The 8,451-nt window shown below is 40.0% G+C and overlaps 1 non-coding gene across 1 annotated transcript; it reads right to left on the bottom strand.

The window, feature by feature from the left end:
* Positions 1 to 6,483: 6,483 nt before the first annotated feature.
* LOC131228284 (small nucleolar RNA R71) lies at positions 6,484 to 6,590 on the bottom strand. The gene has a single exon (XR_009162795.1). It is a non-coding gene; the product is annotated as a small nucleolar RNA R71 (small nucleolar RNA).
* Positions 6,591 to 8,451: the final 1,861 nt, after the last annotated feature.

The following is an 8,451-nucleotide window of genomic DNA, read 5'->3' as shown; positions in this document are numbered from 1 at the left end:
TTTACGTTCACCTCAATGTGTCATTTCAATCACGTATCACTCGAAACTTGTTTTGTAAAGCTTGTCATGACATATGTTTATGTTGTTATAGTTTTTAATTTTCCTTTTGCTTTTATTAGAGATCACAAAGTATGATGGCGAGTTCTCTTCGATTACCTCGTAGATCCATCTATGCATCATTATTGCCTCAACGTGAATGCCTACTAGCTAATCTTAACATGTTTCAACAAAACCTTTTTAATCTTGGGAGTGGTCCTAGTGGATAAACGAGTAGCCCTTTGGTTGCTTGTGGCTATCAAACCATCAACTCGAATCAGCAATTTCTCTTAAGCAACTCATAATTATCTTCTCAAGAAAGCGCTGTATGTAACCAGGTAAAATTATACTTTTTCAAATTTTATATTTTGAGATATATTCTTTATTTATATGTGAAATTTCTATGCAGTTGTTTTCACAACAATCTGATAAGAATTAATCGGTGGGAAGAGCATCATATACATTCCAATATTTTGTCAAAGGTGAGCACCAATCTTCTCCCTAATGTAGTTTTTGGGTTTTGTTCCATCCATAAATGGGTCAGGGAAAAAGCAGGTTTGGATAAGCATATAAATATGACAATTGAAGGTTCACTATTTTCAAAATGATAATGAGTATCATGATCATTTGAACCCTACAAAGTTAAAAGAATGGCATTGATATCACCTATCAAGTTCATTAGGTCTAGTCTTGATAACTAATTAGGTGATCCAAACCATACATCTAGTGGCATGTGAAAATAAAAGGTCAGCATCATCCATTAAAGATATGTAAAGTCCATTAAGCTTAGGACTATCTAATAGTTGTTACTTCTGTATAGTGGATATAATACTGAGTATCAATCCATGCTATATCCCTCGAAATTAATTCTAGCTTTGTCACTTGAGCATATATGAAAGATGTCAATTGACGAGTTTATTTGGAATTTTCAAGGCAGACACATTGAATAGCTTTTCCGCATAAATTAATATCATAGTTTCAAGAAGAGCTTTTAAAAAATAAAATAGTCTAGACAGCTTTATTTCAATGTATATTCCTTTCTCCCACAATGCAATAATTTTGACAGTTTAATTTCAATTATATACACGAAGTGCAAACAAATTCAAGCGACTGAATTTTTACTTTATGGCACAGGCAAATGTTTTGGACCATTGGCGATGAGGTTGTTTGGCTCAGGTGATTGTTTTGGAGCTCTTTTGTGAGTTGCGGCTCTTAAATAGGCTGTATATTTGGACAATTGTGGCGCTCCTCTTTTTGCGAAAGGCTCATCTGTTTGGTAGTAGAGAAAAGATTTTTTGTATAGGAGATTTGTAAAGGTTTTGTTGGGATGGCAACTTTTGTCAATCTTATAGACATGGGAACTTAATTTGATCTTGTGCGATATATGATAGATGAGGTATGATATTTTAGTGCCCACCCGAATGCCTTTATATTGAGAATTCAAATCAACAAATTAAGTTAATAATAATAATAATAAAAACCTCTTGTTTTGAAATGTGTATGTGAGATTGGCTATAGCATTGAAACTACATCTATGGAAGGTGAGATAAAAAAAGAATGTAAGTATTTGATTGTCACATCTGCAATATGGCTCCTAAAGTCACTGTCACTTTTTAATTTTCCACATCAGGAGGTTCTCCACTACCAAATTCAGTGGTGCCTAACCCAGGCTCTCTCATGAATAAGAATCACTTGATCATCAGAACTAGACACAACGTATTTAGTGGTCCACTTCAATACATTTGTTTTATCAGGTCCAAATGCCCTACTTATTCTCTAAGAAAGCGTGGTGCATTGGAGCTTGTTAACCCTAACCTGCATTTTATATAAATGTTGCCCATTTACACACCAGCAAAGTCATTTGCCCAATCTAGATGGAGAATAGGCTTAGATTAGTCATTTTGCCTGTTGAATTTGGACCCTGTTTCACCTGTTCATTTGATCACACCAATCGTACGGTCTGGAATGTCCAACCAATGTGATATTGTTGCACATCCACAGCGGGCCCCAATGATTGTCACACCCTAAACTTGGGAAATGGGCTCACAAAATTTTTATTCGCCGAAACTGGTGCCGACAGCCTCCATAGTACCCCGTTCTTGACTCCCAGCGCCCATACACTAGGTTCCGATCCTAAGATCCTACAAGGATAATTTTTAGTGTGAAATTTTTCTGTAAATAAATGAGCATAACCACAAGTGTACCCAAATCACAAAGACAACATCATCATCACATATCCACTAATATCAAAAACTTGAGTACAATATATGAAGGGGAAATACAAGATAAATTCCAAAAGCTGCAGAAGCTCTGCCGCACGCTCCTGCCTCAACTCGACTGCGTCCTATCGTCATCTACATGCATCTATCATGCATAAGCTTATAGGAAGCTTAGAAGGTGGTGCACGTGTGTGCGCAAGATAAGTGTCAAGCACATAAATATCAGCATAAGTGGAATACTGGCAAGGTTATAAGTCATTCAATATTAGAGTATGCAATGCAGATCATCTATGCAAGGCAGAGTCATAATGAGCCAAATATCAGATACCGAGGATACAATACAATATGCAATTCTGAAGAGCCACGAATACCATCAACCTCATCTAAGCCATATAAATGCAGAAATATAGCAACCCAAATGCCAAATGCCGTGGATGTAATACAATATATAAATCCTGGCGAGTCTATAATACCATCAACCTCATTCAGGCTATGCAATATAAAAGTATAGTAAACAAAATGCTATGTGCTAAGGACGCAATGCAATATGTGGTGCGAAAGAAATGACCAACTGGAGTGTGGAGTCGGGATGATAGTATATAGTATCGCAAGCTGTGGGGTTCATCACAAGGGACTTCTATCCAAACCAGTTCCATACCTAAATTTGGATAGCTAGATGTTGAGGGTCAAATATTGCATATCAGACCCCATTTATTACCTGGATTTATGAGCATGACTCTGTTTAACGGCTTGGTTTAACTGTGTATGTGATGCAAGGTGTAATTACGAACTGAGACTAAGAAAGGGTGTTTAAAGCTGGGATTTAACGCTCTGATGACACCAAGGCAAGGGACGGACCCCAGGGAACCAAGATCATCGAATTTACACGCCAGGGATCCAAGAAAATCGAGGAATTGAAGCTCAAGCGGCCTGAAAAGTGTCCAGAATGCAAGATTATAAGGTTCCCACCATCCAATCAGTTCGAGACTCCATACGTGGCCTGAAGACCATAAATGAACCGTACACGAAAAATTTCATCCATTGGATCGCTGTGGAACTGGCCCAACAGACATATCAGCCCATAAAACCATTGATTTTGGGCCCGCCCGCTATCCAGATGTACTTGAAAATTGGTCCCAACGTGTTAACTGAGCTGACAATATGGATGGACGGAGCGGATTTCTCACAAACATCTCAGTGGACTCCGCATGTACATTGCGTGTACATAGTGCACCGCTGCCCGCGCCGCACCGGATGGTCAGCCCGGTCAAAGACGGGCTAACCCGTCTCCTTCTTCCGCATCAACAGCGGACGGACGCTGTCCGTCCATTTTTCATTAGTGGGCTCCATCCATCGCAGATATCCGAAATCAGAACCGTCAATCGTGACCAGAGGGTGGGTATAAGCCCCGCCTAGGTGGATTTTGGCCCCATCAAATCATCGCATATACACGAGGACTCAAACGGACGTTCGACGGCAGAATAGAAAATCGTGAGGGGCCACACCGAAATCAATCCAATCTCACCACCCCCGAACGGTTTTTCGTCCTGAACACAATGAACGCCTTGGATTTCCCAACGCAACAGTGAAGTGGGCCCCACCATCAGTACAGCGTAAGTATTACGCACCCTGTTTTCGCGTCCGGAAAATCCAAAATTTTCGGCCGATTGTGGGCCACTGCTTGTGATCGGATTGGTGATCCAAACCGTCCAGATGATGACCGAGCCAGGAATGACCCTAGCCATGAAGACGGTCTTGAGGTTATTGGACGGCAAGCCTCCCAAACTGAGGCCAAACGCAACTCTGTTTGCGTTGCTGCGCACGCTGCTGCATCGCTGGCTGCGTAAGACGAGTTTCTAAGAGCTTTCTGCAGCCGAGTCCTGCCAGGACTCCACAGTAGGGAGGTGAGAAGAAGGATAAAAGGAGAGAAGGGAGGACGGCCATAGGATTATCTTTATTTTGGAGGGAGGAGGTTGCTGTACGTGGGGTGCTCGGTCTTGGGCTTGAACGGGGAGGAGATCAGCGCTTGTTTTGGAGTGCACGGCTGGGTTTGCTGCTGTGCACGGCTGGAAAAAGAGAGGTCTGCTGCTGGATCAAGGGGCTGGCAGCGTTCTTAGCATTGAAGGAAGAAAGGAAGAAGCATGGAGCGGGTTTTTTCTCTCTTTCCTTCTTGTTCTTTTCTTTTCCTGTTTTATTTTTGCTGTTTTAATCAGCCCATCCATGTGTAGCTAATCCTCTTAGCTAGGGCTAAGAGGTGAAGCTTGTATTGAGATGGGAGACTACTTTATGCTTTTAATGTGAATGCATGAACTGAAATTGTTCTTTGATGATTATCATAACGAATATCTTTCGTCTTTAATGGTCTGTTGTGACTGAAATTACAATGGGTTTGCAATGGCTTTGAATATTTCTTTCCTTTTTTATATTTATGAAGTCAGGAAGCCCTGTTGTTCATCATTGTCCCATGGGCATGGTAGGATGACAGTACCTTCCTGACCTTCATGGCATGTTGATTGATTGGTAATTAGATTAATTCTGTTGTTTGCTTTGTCTCCTGGGCATGGTTTGGTGATGGAATCCATTCTAATTCATATACCTTTCATCTCTTGAAAACCAGATCTAGTAAGTTCAGTTTAAATTCCATAAACATTGATGCAGGCAAAAGATCTCCCTGATCCCTACAAGTGGATCCTCTGAATCCCTAGTTTCTTTCTTTTAAATTCCTTAAAGTTTTACATTAATCTCTCACTATTATTCATAATTTATATTTGATTTAGATTGCATCTTAGGCTAGTTCTATTTCTACCTAGTTTCAGGAAACGTACAAGTTTCAGTCCCTGTGGATTCGACCTCGGTCTTACCGAGTTTATTACTACATCACAACCCTATACTTGGGGAGTGAACAAGTTTTTGGCGCCGTTGCCGGGGACTGACGGTTACGTTTTTCTGAAATTAATTAGTTTTAGAATTAAGTTAGGATTAGGATTTTACTTACTTTAGGATAGAGGTTTTTATTTTATTTTATTCTATTTTTAGAACTTAACTTGTTTCCTGTTTTATAGGATTTGGACATAAGTTTCTAAATTGGTAATTCCTTCCTAATCTCTCTACTTTTTCATATTTTTAGAATTAGGGTTATTTTTTAGAAATTTTCTAATTCTAGTATCCTCCCTTCTGTAGGAAATAGTTTATTTTTAGAAATTAGGTTATTTCTTTCCCTTTTTAGAAATTAACTTTCTATTTTTATTTTAGTAACTTTCTAAGTTTAACTCTTTTAAAATCTAATTTGTTTCCTAAATTAGTTTTAGAATTTTTGTTTAGAAACTAACCTTTTTATTTTGTAGGCCTTTAAGATAGAAATCTCTAATTCGGTACACTCCTTCCCTACTTTCTATTTTTCAATTCTCTTTTAGTAATTTACTTTCTAATATAGGACTTTCTTAATTTATTTTAGAAGTTTCCACTTTCTTTTAGAAATCAGTTTAATGTTATCTTTCTTTTAAAAAGATTGTTTTTCTCCTTTTTAGAATCTGACTTATTTTATTTTATTTTGCAGGTCCTTAACTTAGGGGCTTCAATTTGGTAATTTCTTTCCAACTCTCTTTTTCTTTCTAGCTTTTCTTTTCCTTTCTTATGGTTAAGTTTTTAATTAAGGGCTGCGAGTGTTTTCATGCCCAAGTGGGCCCGTGACGACACTCGACGTCTCTTGACTGAAGGAGGATTGGTTGAGGGGTTGACTATCCATCGCAGGACTAGACACCGCTCGAAATCCCCTGAGTTAACTGAGGTTATGGCTGAAGACCAACCTCCTCCACTTCCACCCAGGGTGGAGGATACCCAAGATGAGAATGAGGTGCAACAGGCACCCCCGCCTCGTACTTTACGAGATTATCTACAACCGGCGGGAGTGAGTATGCCCTCATGCATGATTTTTCCTGAAAATACAGGACAAATGGACATCAAGCCAGGAGTTATCCAACTCCTTCCCAAATTCCATGGACTTGAATCAAAAAGTCCATATTTACATTTGAAAGAGTTCGATGAGATTATAGCTATATTATGTTTTCCTAATGTATCTGAGGATACAATTAGGCTGAAACTCTTTCCTTTTTCCTTAAAAGAGAAAGCTAAGACGTGGTTACATTCACTGCGTCCTAGATCCATTGGCACATGGAACGACATGCAGAGGGAATTCATAAAAAAATTCTTCCCACATCATAAAACGATTACCCTCAAAAAAGCAATCATGAACTTTGCCCAAAAGGAAGATGAAACATTCTTCCAATGTTGGGAAAGGTTCAAAGATTTGGTCAGTTCATGCCCACAACACGGATTTGAAACGTGGCGCATTACAAATTTTTTCTACGATGGACTGACATCTTCCATGCGCCAAATGGTCGAGACGATGTGTAATGGAGAGTTCATCAACAAAGATGTTGACGAGGTATGGGATTACCTCGATAGTCTCACTGAAAAAACACAATCATGGGACTATTACCCAATGGCAAACACCACGTCTAGGCCGACTCAATTAAAGGAAAAAGGTGGATTATATCTCTTGAAAGAAGAGGATGATCTCAAGTGTAAAGTGACTACGCTCATAAGGAAAGTTGAGGCCATGGAAGGAAAGAAGGATAAGGTCAATGAAATTGTTTGCGGCATCTGTGATTGCAACATTCACACAACTGAAAACTGTCCTACAATACCTGCCTTTCGAGGAGTGTTGAATGAACAAGCCAATGTCGTAAATAATTATCAAAGACCTTTTACTGGACCTAACTCCAACACATACAATCCTGGCTGGAAAAATCATCCAAACTTTAGTTGGAGAAATGGACAAACGGCGACTCCTCCAGGTTTCTTCAATCAAAATCCAAATCAAGTGAAACCTCAAGAGGAACCGGTTCAAAATCCCATACAAGAGCTGGCTCAGGCAATGCGGGGAATTACAGATTTTATGCAAAAGATAGACTCTCGTATGACGGTTATAGAAAAGGGGATGCTTCCTGCACAACCTCTCCTCAATCCTAAACCGCAGTACGAGAGTAATAATCCCAGCTCTTCAAATCAGATGGGGCATGCTAAATCCATCACCACTCTTAGGAGTGGGAAGATCATTGATAAAACTCTTCCGGTTAGGCCCGAAAAGCCTCAAGTACCAAAAGAGGACAACAATGATGGATCCAGTGATGCCCCACAAAAAGTAGAACCGGAACTTCTAGAGAAGCCAGTTGCTCCATTCCCCCAACGGTTGGTTTCACCAAAACCTCTCTCTAACTCTCAGGATATCCTAGAGGTGTTGAAACAGGTGAAAGTCAACATTCCTCTACTTGATGTCGTTAAACAGATACCTTCATATGCCAAATTCCTAAAAGACTTATGCACGACCAAGCGACGGAAAATTATTCAAAAAAAAATCTTCTTGACTGAGAAAGTGAGTGCCATCCTAAAGCAAGACGTGCCGCAGAAATTCAAGGATCCCGGTAGCCCAACCATATCATGTGTAAACGGGAACCATCGAATTGATCACGCACTTCTTGACTTAGGAGCGAGCGTCAATCTGATTCCCTACTCGGTATACAAACAGTTAGGTTTGGGTGAATTAAAACCCACCCTAACCACACTACAACTTGCTGATCGCTCTGTTCGTGTACCAAGAGGGATAATTGAGGATGTGTTGGTCCAAGTTGATAGATTTTACTACCCTGTAGACTTTATCATCCTAGACACCGAACCCATCAATAACATGAGCACTCAGATTCCCGTCATTCTTGGTCGCCCATTCCTTGCCACGTCAAATGCAATTATCAATTGCAGGAATGGTATCATGACTATGTCTTTTGGAAATTTGACATTGGAGTCAAACATTTTTTTCAATAACGGCAGCAATTCAGAGGATGATGACGATTTCCACGATATTAACATGATTGACTCTTTCGTGGAAGATACGACACCTCTGACCTTATCCTCCGACCATCTAGAGACGTGCCTGGCCCACTCCCATGATTTTGATGATGACATGATTAGGGAGACGTGCGCCTTGCTTGATACTACACCGGTACTTTAAGTTAATCGATGGAGGCCACAATTTGAAGAATTACCACAAACTAATGTAGTGCCTCTGCCGTCTAATCTCAAGCCGCCGAAGCTTGACCTAAAACCTTTGCCCTCTGATTTGAAATATGCCTATTTAGGT

Source organism: Magnolia sinica, chromosome 15 (assembly GCF_029962835.1).
Source record: "Magnolia sinica isolate HGM2019 chromosome 15, MsV1, whole genome shotgun sequence".
In the NCBI taxonomy this organism is placed as follows: Eukaryota; Viridiplantae; Streptophyta; class Magnoliopsida; order Magnoliales; family Magnoliaceae; genus Magnolia; species Magnolia sinica.
The sequence above is the reverse complement of the archived record's forward strand: the minus strand, read 5'-3'. Positions and strand labels throughout refer to the sequence as shown.